At 47.5% G+C, this 11,640-nt stretch overlaps 1 non-coding gene across 1 annotated transcript; it reads left to right on the top strand.

Moving 5' to 3' along the window:
• The first annotated feature begins 10,990 nt into the window (after nt 1–10,990).
• Trnas-cga (transfer RNA serine (anticodon CGA)) lies at nt 10,991–11,065 on the top strand. The gene has a single exon. It is a non-coding gene; the product is annotated as a tRNA-Ser (tRNA).
• The last annotated feature ends 575 nt before the right edge of the window (nt 11,066–11,640 follow it).

Below are 11,640 nucleotides of genomic sequence, written 5' to 3'. Positions count from 1 at the left end.
TCTGAGATGGCTAATGGTCACAAGCGTCCCACACTTCCTTTTTTTTTTTAGGAGGTGGGGGAGGGCGGGGAAGGCAGAGCGATCAGGGGTCGTAACCCGAGGCCTGGTCGCAGTGTCCCGGGATGGGAAAGGGAAATCTTTTGTGGGAATTATGATTTATTTATTTATTTTAATTTACTGTTTTTAATACGTTCTTAATGTTTTTTTGCTTTATACCACAACAAAAATAAATGTGTCTAGCACCGCATCGTGCTCTGAGAAAAAGAAAACAATATCTCGGCACGTTCCTACACCGAGGTAATGTATATGGGGAAAACGAAAAAAAAAAAAACGTGCTTCATACAGGATGCAGAAGGGTGTGTCGCTACTCTCCTTACGCTTCATCATCCAGGTACGTCTTCACGTATATCATGTTGTTCCACCGAGAATCGAACTTAGTCATGTCAGCTCACTCAATGCGTATCTTCTCCTACCTGTGGATGATCCAGCTGCGTGGAGGGTCGCGTAAAGCACTCTCTAAGTAATTAGAAAAATACTTCTGTATTTTGGGTTCTGTACGATCTTGCAATGACGTTCTTGTAGGTAGTTCCAAAAGTCTAATACATCTTTAGGTCCATCGTGAAATAAGTAGTGTACCTCATGCGCGCGGATCCACGTGACAGCGTTGGTCTTGGCGCGCGGGAAATACTGTTGATCCGGAAACAGTAGAAACCGAGGTGTAATGTGTTCCGGAGTCACTCGTAGAAAATACGACAAAATTTGTTGCACCAAGCGCCATATGTCTTCTGCCGCGCCACATGTGAGACGGTGTTTGTCAGTGTCTGGTATCCCGCAGTCTACGCAGAGAGGCGATTCCGCCATGTTCATCTTGTGGAGGCGTGATCGGGTGATCTGTTTACCATTGACTGTGATGTACCATGTGGATTGATGGCTGTGTCCAGTGGAACCGCGTGAATCGTCTTCCACACCACCTTCCAATTAACCTGAGGGCTTTTGGTCTCCACGATGTTTGGTGGGCGCCTCTGCTGTAGGACATGATATATATCCCGCGCCGACGCCTGTTTCGTCGGTGGTACTGCGATACGGACATAGCTGTGTTCAATGTAAAAGTTCCCGAAGTAGTAGTAGAAGGGTGGGGGTATGTCTTGCGTCGTCAGTGGGGGCATAAGGGAGGGCGGAGCTAAGGACTCCAACAGCAAACCTGTCAAACTTTCCGGGTGGTGGCGCCACAGCTTGATGTATGAGCTGACATACAGGGCCACAGCTCTGTCGTGGACATGGACTAGACCAAGACCTCCCCTTTCTAGGGAAAGGGTCAGTGACTCATAACTGACTTTGAAGAGCATGCCTGTACTGACGTAGGCTTCGAATGCCGCTAATAGACGTCGAGCCATCAGTAACGGTATTGGGAGAACACGCGCTATGTGTGGAAGGCGCGATGCGAGGTAAACATTGACTAATTGTGTCCTTTGGAGAATGTCGAGGGTCCGCAGACGAAGGTTGAGGATCTGGACCCGAATTTGTTGTAATAAGCGGCGGTAGTTAAGAGCCGCGGTGCGCCGTATGTCGTCGTGAAACTCTATTCCGAGGCATTTGATAGTGCCACGAAGCTGTAGGGGTTCGACACACGCTGGGGTCAACCCGTCTCCTATGGCCATGGCGACCGATTTGGCGACGTTGAGACAGCTGCCGCAAGCCACACCGTACGTGGTAATCCATTCTAGTGCTCTGTTGACATCGTCGCGATTGCGGAACACGAGAACCAGGTCGTCTGCATATGCTGTACAGCGAAATGTGACGTCACGTAGGGTAAGACCGGTGAGGCGTTGACGGAGACCACAGAGGAGCGGTTCCAGTGCCAGAGCATATAGTAACGTCGACAAGGAACAGCCTTGACGCACGGAGCGGAAAATCGGGAGGCATTGCGAGAGACGCCCGTTAACGAGCACTTTGGAAGTCGCCCCTCGGAGGAGGCGCATCACGACGTCTGTGAATTGCTGTGGGTACTGCATGTGCTGGAGAACGGACGTTAGGTACGCGTGATCCACTCGATCAAAAGCTTGGCTAAAATCTAGTGATGCCAGCGCTCCCGGGATGCGACGTGCCCTGGCTAGGGCTATTAAGTCACGGTATCGACACAGTGCTGTGTGGATGTTGTTGATACCCCCTAGGGAAGTCTGATCTGGCGAGATGACGTAAGGTAGGGTCGGTCGTAGACAGTTTGCTAATAGTCTGGTGAATATCTTCATGTCGCAGTTGACGAGTGTTAGCGGGCGGTAATCTTGTATTCGGGCCCCACCTTTAGGCTTGTGAACCGGTATAATGATTCCTTCTACGAAGGTCGCAGGGAGCGGCACCGCGGGGGACATAAGCTCCCAACAGATATCTGTTAACTTGGGAGCCAGTAAATACTGGAAAGTTCTATAAAACTCCACAGGGAGCCCGTCGGGGCCAGGAGACTTATTCGCAGCTCCTTTACCGATGGCGTCGATAACTTCGTCTTCCGTAATGTCGTTCAATAATTCAGTTTGTAAATCCTGTGGGACAATGCCGTAAACCAGTTGTGAGACTGCTGTCACCGTCATCGGGTCGGAACATTGAGCAGAATAATGTCGTGCGTAATGGTCGAAGAAGGCTGCAGAAATATCGCGTTGTGTGGTGTGATGAAGGCCGTCCTCAGTGGTGATGGCATGTATCAGCGCCCGTCTTCGCAGTGTACGTTCTCGGATGACGTGGTACATGGTGGGTCGTTCCGTTGCGAGTCTGTCTTGTGTCCGCGCTCGGACGATCGTCCCTTCGAGGTGTCGGCGCATATGGGCTAAGATCTGCGCTTTCGCACGCTGAACTGTCAGCTGTCGTTCCAGTGTGGGTGGCAAGGAGGCGCATTCGCGAAGGACGGTGAAATAAAAATCAAGGGTCTGCCTCATCCAAGCAGCAGTCTCACGACCATACGTAATAAAGGTTCGCCGTAGGGCCTGCTTGGCGCAGGTTAACCACCAACTAATCGACGTAGGATACGTTGGGAGGCGGCGGAAGCACAAACTCCACGTGTCTTCGATGGCGCGTCGACAATCCGGAGAAACGAGATGAGCAAGGTTTAATTTCCAGGTATGTCGGCTGCGCCACACCCGTTGGCGACGAAGGGTGACGGCACATATATAGGCCTCGTGATCAGAAAAGGCTACTGGCCACACCTCGGCGTCACTAACCGTTGCCGCAAGAGAACGGGAGACGTAAATCCTGTCGATGCGACTAGACGAGTGACTCGTGAAATGGGTGTATACCGGTCTATTTCCTCGGACATGTTCCCATGTATCTACCAGCTGGAGATCGCCGATGAGTGTCCCAAGTTCAGGGCACGGTGAATGGCGTGGCAGCTGATCTTTAGGTGCTTGGGTGCAATTGAAATCGCCCCCTAATATCAAGTCATCGTGCCTGCCCTGAAAAAGGGGTGCTATTCCTTCTGCGAAGAAGAGGGATCGGTCACGACGCCGATTCGTTCCGGAAGGGGCGTACACATTGATAAGCCGGACGCCTTGCACCGTTACGGCCATTCCTCTAGCGTCGGGGAAGTATCGGACTTCGTCCGCCTCGAGGCCCTCTCTGAGGAGAATGGCGACTCCACTGTTAGTTGGCGAGGCGTGGGACACATGAGCCGTATAACCATACATACACGGAAAATCGGCGACGAAGACTTCTTGGAGAAAGACAATGGCAACGTCTGCTGCATTGAGCCTGTCTTGGAGCAGCGACAACTTCGTACGTGTCCGAATGGTGTTAATGTTGATGGTCGTTAAGCCATAGGTCTGTATATCATCTCCTGCGGTGGGGGCTGCCGTCAGTGTCGCCGTAAAAGGTGGGGCCTGTGGTCTGCTGGCCGCGTCCGCGCCGTCATCTGTTGCTACTCGGGAGGGGACGAGGTGTGGGAGGAGAGACCCCTCTTCTCATCCACCACAGCGGCCGTAGAATCGTCTTCAATGTCATCCGCCCAATGTCCGTACGTTAACGGTGGCTGCGGTAGAACACTTGTGGGATGAGTGACTAAGGGTGAAACCGCAGTTGTTTCCGGTTGTGTACCAACGGCGGGCGCTGCGCTGGCCATCCGTTTGTCCGAGAGAGCTGCATCGGGTTTGTCAAAATCAGACAAAGTGACAGGTGAGGGCGATCTCGTGTCATCCATTTTCCTCGGCGTTTCGTCGGCCGTCCGGTCGTCAACTGGAGAAGACGTCTGCTGGAGGCAATCGTCTGAGGGTGTGCGACGTCGCTTTTTATGTTTTCTCGGTGAACTTTGTTTGCGGACGTGGGTTTCTGTGTCCGAAAGAGTTTGTGGTTCCCGTATAGCATCCCCCTCAGGGAGAAAGGCAGAGGTCGGTACAACCCTAGCGTCGAGTTCCATTCTCTCGTCCGAATCTTCATGTGGAGTCGATGGGCGGCGTTCTTCAACCCCTGCAGACACCGTAATGGTGTTGGTCAATCCAGGACCGGCGACAGGTGCACATTCTATTGCTTCCTGTCTTCCGGGGGGGTTGTCGTCTGTCATGATGGTCGATCGTGTCACCTCTGCGTAATTGAGGGGGAGGGCCGTGAGCGTAGGAGGTGGTGTCGTGTCATGCAATGGAAGTTGTGTAACCCGACGTTGAATACACGCCGAGCGCACATGACCCTCCTGGCCGCAACCAGAACAAGTACGAGGTTGGTCGTCGTACATTATTATTGCTCGACAGCCACCTATGACTAAGCAGGACGGTACATGTTTCTTTAATTCAATTTTCACTTGTCGGACGCCGTTGAGGACTTGGTACGTCTCGAAGGTGTTCCATTTTTCGGCCAGGTGGCTAATTACCGTCCCATAAGGGCGGAAAGCTGAGGTAACGGCATCCGGTGGTACTTCGAAAGGGAGTTCGAAGACTCTTTGTGTGCGTAATCAAAAATGGTTCAAATGGCTCTGAGCACTGTGGGACTTAACATCTTAGGTCATCAGTCCCCTAGAACTTAGAACTCCTTAAACCTAACTAACCTAAGGACATCACACAACACCCAGCCATCACGAGGCAGAGAAAATCCCTGACTCCGCCGGGAATCGAACCCGGGAACCCGGGCGTGGGGAGCGAGAACGCTACCGCACAACCACGAGATGCGGGCTGCGCGTAATCCTAGTCCAGCATGGTCAACAGTAACCTCTCCGATGTGACCATCGGAGTGTTTGAACTTGAGAGTGTTCCCGCATCTGTTCACAACTGCGTGACATAACTCGTCATCGACCATCTTGACGTAAACGACGCTACTTGTGATGGATAGGTGGATACTGATGATGTGCTGTGTTGGTATTTGAACTTCGTCACGGATGAATCGTTCGACTTCAAAGGCTCGTGGTCGTGCGTAGTCGGGCTGGAAGCTGATCTTGATGGTAGCTTTTCTGTACGAATGAGCCATGGCGACTCAGTGTTCACGGACGCGAGTATTAGTTGCGGCGAGGAAGTAAACAAACTACGCGCGCTCGCGAATCTGCGGACGGGACCGCGACTCTGCGGACGGGACGTAAACAAGACGTCCTCGCCGCTCAGCGGCCGAAAGCAGACTGACCACTGAGCCGTCCGGGACACAGCGATTCGTAACTGCATGGACTATCTTGGCTCTCCTGACTGTGGATCCACACTGCTACGTGGAGAACATGGACAGGGACTGCGGATAGGTGGCACTGGATGGGAACGTGGAGCGACCGTTAGGCGAGGCGAGATGGTCCGTGCAGTTGAGATAACACTGTGTCTCGGATGGCGCAGTGGCTACCGCACTTGCATAGTAAGCAGGAGATCCCGGGTTTGAATCCCGGCCCGGTACGCATTTTAACTCGCCACCGCCGATTCCGCGCAATGCCCCAGTGCGGTCACAGCAGTGACCCCTCCCCTTCCCTTTCTTCCACTGTCCGCCTTCAGATTACATGTAATGTATAACTGCAGTGGATTCTGCGTGTTTGGTCTTTCGGACATGTCCGAAATAACAGACACCATACACTCACATAAAGGATAACCAGAACTCCAGCAGTGTGCACGGGCCTGGTGAGCACTGACTGTAATCGCCAAGCGGAAGTGCTGCTCAGTCATCGCAGGAGTACCGATTTTTCTTCCAGTTTTACTCCTCCTTTTAATATATGTCGAAGAAACGAAAAGTGCACAACAGTAATTTTGGGCCGTATAATTCCCCTTTAAAAATAATTTTGTTTGTTATGGGAAACACATTCGCCTGCCGACGACGCTGGGCGTCGTGCGAAAGACATGATGAGCAGTACTAGTTTTGGGAGACTCTAGCTGCACACTGAAAAGCTGAATTGGCAAATCCTTGCTGAATCACCGGAGAAAATGCGCCTGACGATCCATAGGAGAGACACCCAGTATATACAGCGAGGCATCTGGGAAAGGTTTTGCAACTCAGTGATAGTCGACGGACATCGCGGTCTGGAGCCTAATTATCGTACTCAGCTCACTAGGTATTTGATTTTCAATTTTGAAAATATACCTTGAATAATTCTGGTCTAGTACCAAAAGTAACAATTCTTTAACTACAAGAAGGCTATTTTATGAGTAAATTATAATTTATGTCATATTGTGATTTGCGAGAAAATTGTCTCTGTCTGCCTCAGCAAGTACAATACAAATGAGAGAATGTTCACAATATCGGTACCTCACTAGCTGCGCGCTTCTGCAACTGTAGGCGTAGATTCAAATCTCGCTGAAGGAATGTATTTAAAATCAGGTATCTTTTCTCCTCCTATAACACAATTTAAAACTACCAGATCGAACCTAAGAAACACAATCCTAACAAACATTGGAACTCACACTGCAGTACTGTCTAGATGGAAAAACAGTCTTTCGTAGCCATTAGGGTGTGCCTAAATTTACTAATTAAACTGTATTATTATTTGTTAGTACATAGAAGACATTCTAACGCTTACTTTCATTATTTGTTGAATGGTCGAGCGGGAGGATTGGAAACATTGGATGTTCGTCACACAGAATATTCAAGTTTATACTTAGTATTCATCTCTAAGCAGTACAAAAATATGTAGTCAGAAAAGCTGACAAGAAGCTGGTGACGGTGGTATATATCAGTGTCCATTGTCATAACTTACGAAATACTCACAGTGAGCGTGTGTGTGAGGGCAGAAATGGCTGTGAACGATGGTATGGTAGACTGAAACATTTATTTATTTCCCACACAACGAAGTGATAGTCTGCTGCGAAAGAAAAATGCAATGATTCAGCATTTAATAGATTAGAGTTGCACGTAGGTGTTGATCTTGTTCACACACACTTGGGAAATTCTTTGACAGGAAGAAATTAAGTTTTGTGTTTTAAAATGGCTAAGTAATGGCCATTGTTAAAATAAGGTATTAGTGGTAGTAGTAGTAGTAGTAGTAGTAGTAGTTTGTCACCATGAATCAGCAACGTATGGATAGTGTTTGCAAATACTATAACTGTCTGTCGTCGCATTATACCATGAATGTTCTCATACCAATGCTATGGTAGCATAGAGGTGCTGTTTGTATAAAAATATCAGGTACTACAATAAAAATACTCTGCGCCGACTGTAAAGCACTGCTTAGAAAATTTGCACCATCATCTGTGGCAAACCCATTATTTTTCGGTTTCAGTCTGTCTTAAGCGTAATGCAATTTGAAAAGCTTTTCAACGCAAATGATCTATGCTTTTCTGGAAAAGGAGCACATGCCATGCGGAAATTATAGCTAATCTGGTCTTTTATGTTGCGATTTATTTATCCAGTCTCAGTAGAGGCCAGTTTCTTTGCCCGTTCTATGACAGGGCATCGGTCAGCCAGATCTAAAATCAATTAGAAAAACATCACAAAGCGTATGCATCAAATGTATCGCTACCTCATTTATCCCAAGATGCAAGGGAGAAAAGCATACGCAGCACACACACGTAACACCTTTACCTACTTCTGCCGTCATAATTTTTGGTGTTTGTGAATAAATATTTTTGTTTATGAAACAGTGTCCCTGAATAAATTCTTAACTGGGCTTCTTCATGGGTCTATTACAGTTGCCAAATTTCCATAGTATTTGAGTGCAACACAGGACATCACATAAGCACTGTTCAGACAGAGTTAAGGGTGTCGTCAAGCCTGGTTTAAAGTGCATTTTTGCCCAGGCCGAAAGTTTCACGACAGTTGTTCAATAAGGAACGGGAAAAGTAAACATCTCATGGTGCAAGACTAGGTGAGAAAGTGTGCAATTTATGACTTCACTGTCGAGCTTCTGGATAGCTTTGTTCGTGAAGTCAGCACAGCGCATTATTGTAAAGCGATGATAACTGATGCAGTTTTGTTGGTCATTCATGTTATTTTGTGACTGAAAAGTGTCTTAGTACTTCGCAAAATGCCAGTTGCTATGGAAACAGTCCTCCGGTGGAATTCATACTGGAAGACATCCTTTTTGTGGCACTTCATGGTACTCATTATTTGTTGACACTGCCCTTTGCTATGGAAAATGTCTTTTCCCATGGCTCATGTATCTATTTCTTTATAAGAAATTAACCCGAAAGCATCAGAACATGTAACAAGGAAGACTATTGCTTAAGAATCCTCAATAATTGAACGGATGATGTTCAAGCGAAAATGTAGTAATAGTTACACATTTGATTTGCGTTGCTTTGAATAAGAACACGTAGTACTCCAACACCGAAACTCTACACTTACCTTACTGAATGCGTATGCCCTAGTTCATGACAGATGTCAGTTATGCAGACTTTCTTAATGTGTAGAATCACAAATGCCAGAACGATCTTGCTTGAACCAAGAAGCTTCCGCTATTTATCTGACAATACTCGCTACCTACACGATACAAACTGCTTCCGCACTTGCACCGCTGCCCCCACCCCCCCCCCCCACTCCCCCCATTACAACCAAAGCCAACAATAAGCCGAAAATTTTACGTTTCTCCACTTGCGATTATATTTTATGACGCTTAAACAACTTCCATAAGACTGAGGTAGCTAAATCAAATATGTAATTGGTCGGAAAATGCTAGAACCTCAAATAAGAAAATGACATATTATAAATTCACTTTCAACAACGCAAACATCTTGTGTCACTGCACGGTGTTTATCAACTTTACGAAAGTTACATCGCTCGAAAAATCAAACTTCAATAACAAACAATATTACGCTGAGAGTGAGAGAGCAGAACCTGCCGAAGCGCGTCGTGTCGCGATCACTTGGTCATACGGCGGCTGGCATCGAGCCATGGCCGCTGTAGGGAGAGATCTCAAGAGCATAACCTGTTCTGAACTTGACTCAGCCCCGAACTCCTTCCCGGAAAATTTTGCTTTTACTAGAGGATTAGGAACGAAATTATCTTTAGATCTCAACAGACTGGTATCTTTAGCTGTCAGCCGAAATGCGATTAAGAAAACAAAAGAAATGATTGGAATCGATCTACCTCCTTCACATCTACACTGCATAACATTTAACACTAGGCCACTAGAACAGATACAGTGCTGTAGAGCTGGAGTGGAAGGCACCACATTCTCCAGACATTTCCACCTCCTACAGTGTTACCAGATCGTGCAGATTGCCAGACTTAAGAGGTGTGAAGGTGACCAGTTTTATTGCCACCTTAAGTTGACGACTCGGGCTTCGTTTCTGGAGCGGCCGGCCGACAGACAGTATTTATGTCTAGGACTACAGGATTTGATGTGTTTATTAACCATCAATTTTTTTAAGTCGAAAGTTGCCACTCGTCAATCTTCGGTAACTACAATATGATATTCTGCATTATGCATTTCTCCTAGGTAATGGCAATTGATTCCGCAATAAATCACATTCTTTCGTAAAATCGAGAAACGTTGATTTCAGAGAGAAGATATGGTAAGGAGATTGTTTTCTTTCCAGTCCTAATCATATTTCTGTACCCTTCATTAGCGTTTTAAATTTGTGTTTCTAAACATTTTCATAGACACTGAAATAGAAACTGTTTGACTGAGGAGTGATTCGAGATCCGAATTAAGAGGAACTGAACATTCATCTTTTCCGAAGCTGATAAATAATTTCCCTTTCATTGGCAGTACTTGCAGTAGCCGGAAATGTACTGTAAACCTAAGGCAGTTACTAATTTGATAAGGTATTCTGATTATAAGAGGTGAAGAATTCAGGAAGGAACGATGAATATCCAAGTAGGATGAAGGCCGAATGCTACCAGCGTTTGACGTGACACTGAGATGAATGCGGCGAGGTAACAGCCAGATGCGTCTGTACATCGGAACTTATAAAGACAGACCACTAAGAGTGTGAAGTATCTGATCTGACGGGTGAGGTGGGGGGGGGGGGGGGGTCGTATTGGGCGTGTTGGGCTCGACCTCGCTGTCAAGAACTCGTCTTATGGCAAATCCTTCGCCATTGCTGTGAGCCGCGAGATGTCACTGTTTCTACCAGAGGGACCAGCGTTGGACTTATAATATTTAAATGATTTAGTACGAGCTCCACTAGTAACTACTTTTCCCATCTTAGCCAGTGTCGGCCTTGTAATATTATATTTGAGTTGACTGGCGGTGGAGAACAAGTTGGAGATAAAGGTCTGAACTTGCAGTATTTTTGGTAGATGAATAGGTCTGGTCTTAATCTGAACATTTGCAGTTGGAGTTGTTATTACACTACTGGCCATTAAAATTGCTACACCACGAAAGTGACGTGCTACAGACGCGAAATTTAACCAACAGTAAGAAGATGCTGTGAAACTTCCTGGCAGATTAAAACTGTGTGCCGGACCGAGACTCGAACTCGAGACCTTTGCCTTTCGCGGGCAAGTGCTCTACCATTCTGGAAACATCCCCCCGGCTGTGGCTAAGCCATGTCTCCGCAATATCCTTTCTTTCAGGAGTGCTAGTTCTGCAAGGATCGCAGGAGAGCTTCTGTTAAGTTTGGAAGGTTGGAGACGAGGTACTGGCAGAAGTAAAGCTGTGAGGACAGGGCGTGAGTCGTGCTTGGGTAGCTCAGTTGGTAGAGCACTTGCCCGCGAAAGGCAAAGGTCCCGAGTTCAAGTCTCGGTCCGGCAGATAGTTTTAATCTGCCAGGAAATATCATATCAGCGCACACTCCGCTGCAAAGTGAAAATCTCATTCAAGATGCTGTGATATGCAAATGATTAGCTTTTCAGAGCATTCATACAAGGTTGGCGCCGGTGGCGACACCTACAACGTGCTGACATGAGGAAAGTTTGCAACCGATTTCTCATACACATCAGCAGTTGCCCGGCGTTGGCTGGTGAAACGTTGTTGTGATGCATCGTGTAAGGAGGAGAAATGCGTACCATCACGTTACCGACTTTGATAAAGGTCGGATTGTAGCCTATCGCGATTGCGGTTTATCGTATAGCGACATTGCTGCTCGCGTTGGTCGAGATCCAATGACTGTTAGCAGAATATGGAATCTGTGGGTTCAGAAGGGTAATACGGAACGCCGTGCTGGATCCCAACGGCATCGTATCACCAGCAGATGACAGGCATCTTATCCGCATGGCTGTAACGGATCGTGCAGCCACGTCTCGATCCCTGAGTCAACAGATGGGGACGTTTGCAAGACAACAACCAATTGCACGAACAGTTCGAGGACGTTTGCAGCAGCATGGACT

Source organism: Schistocerca serialis, chromosome 1 (assembly GCF_023864345.2).
Source record: "Schistocerca serialis cubense isolate TAMUIC-IGC-003099 chromosome 1, iqSchSeri2.2, whole genome shotgun sequence".
Taxonomy (NCBI): domain Eukaryota; kingdom Metazoa; phylum Arthropoda; class Insecta; order Orthoptera; family Acrididae; genus Schistocerca; species Schistocerca serialis.
The sequence above is the reverse complement of the archived record's forward strand: the minus strand, read 5'-3'. Positions and strand labels throughout refer to the sequence as shown.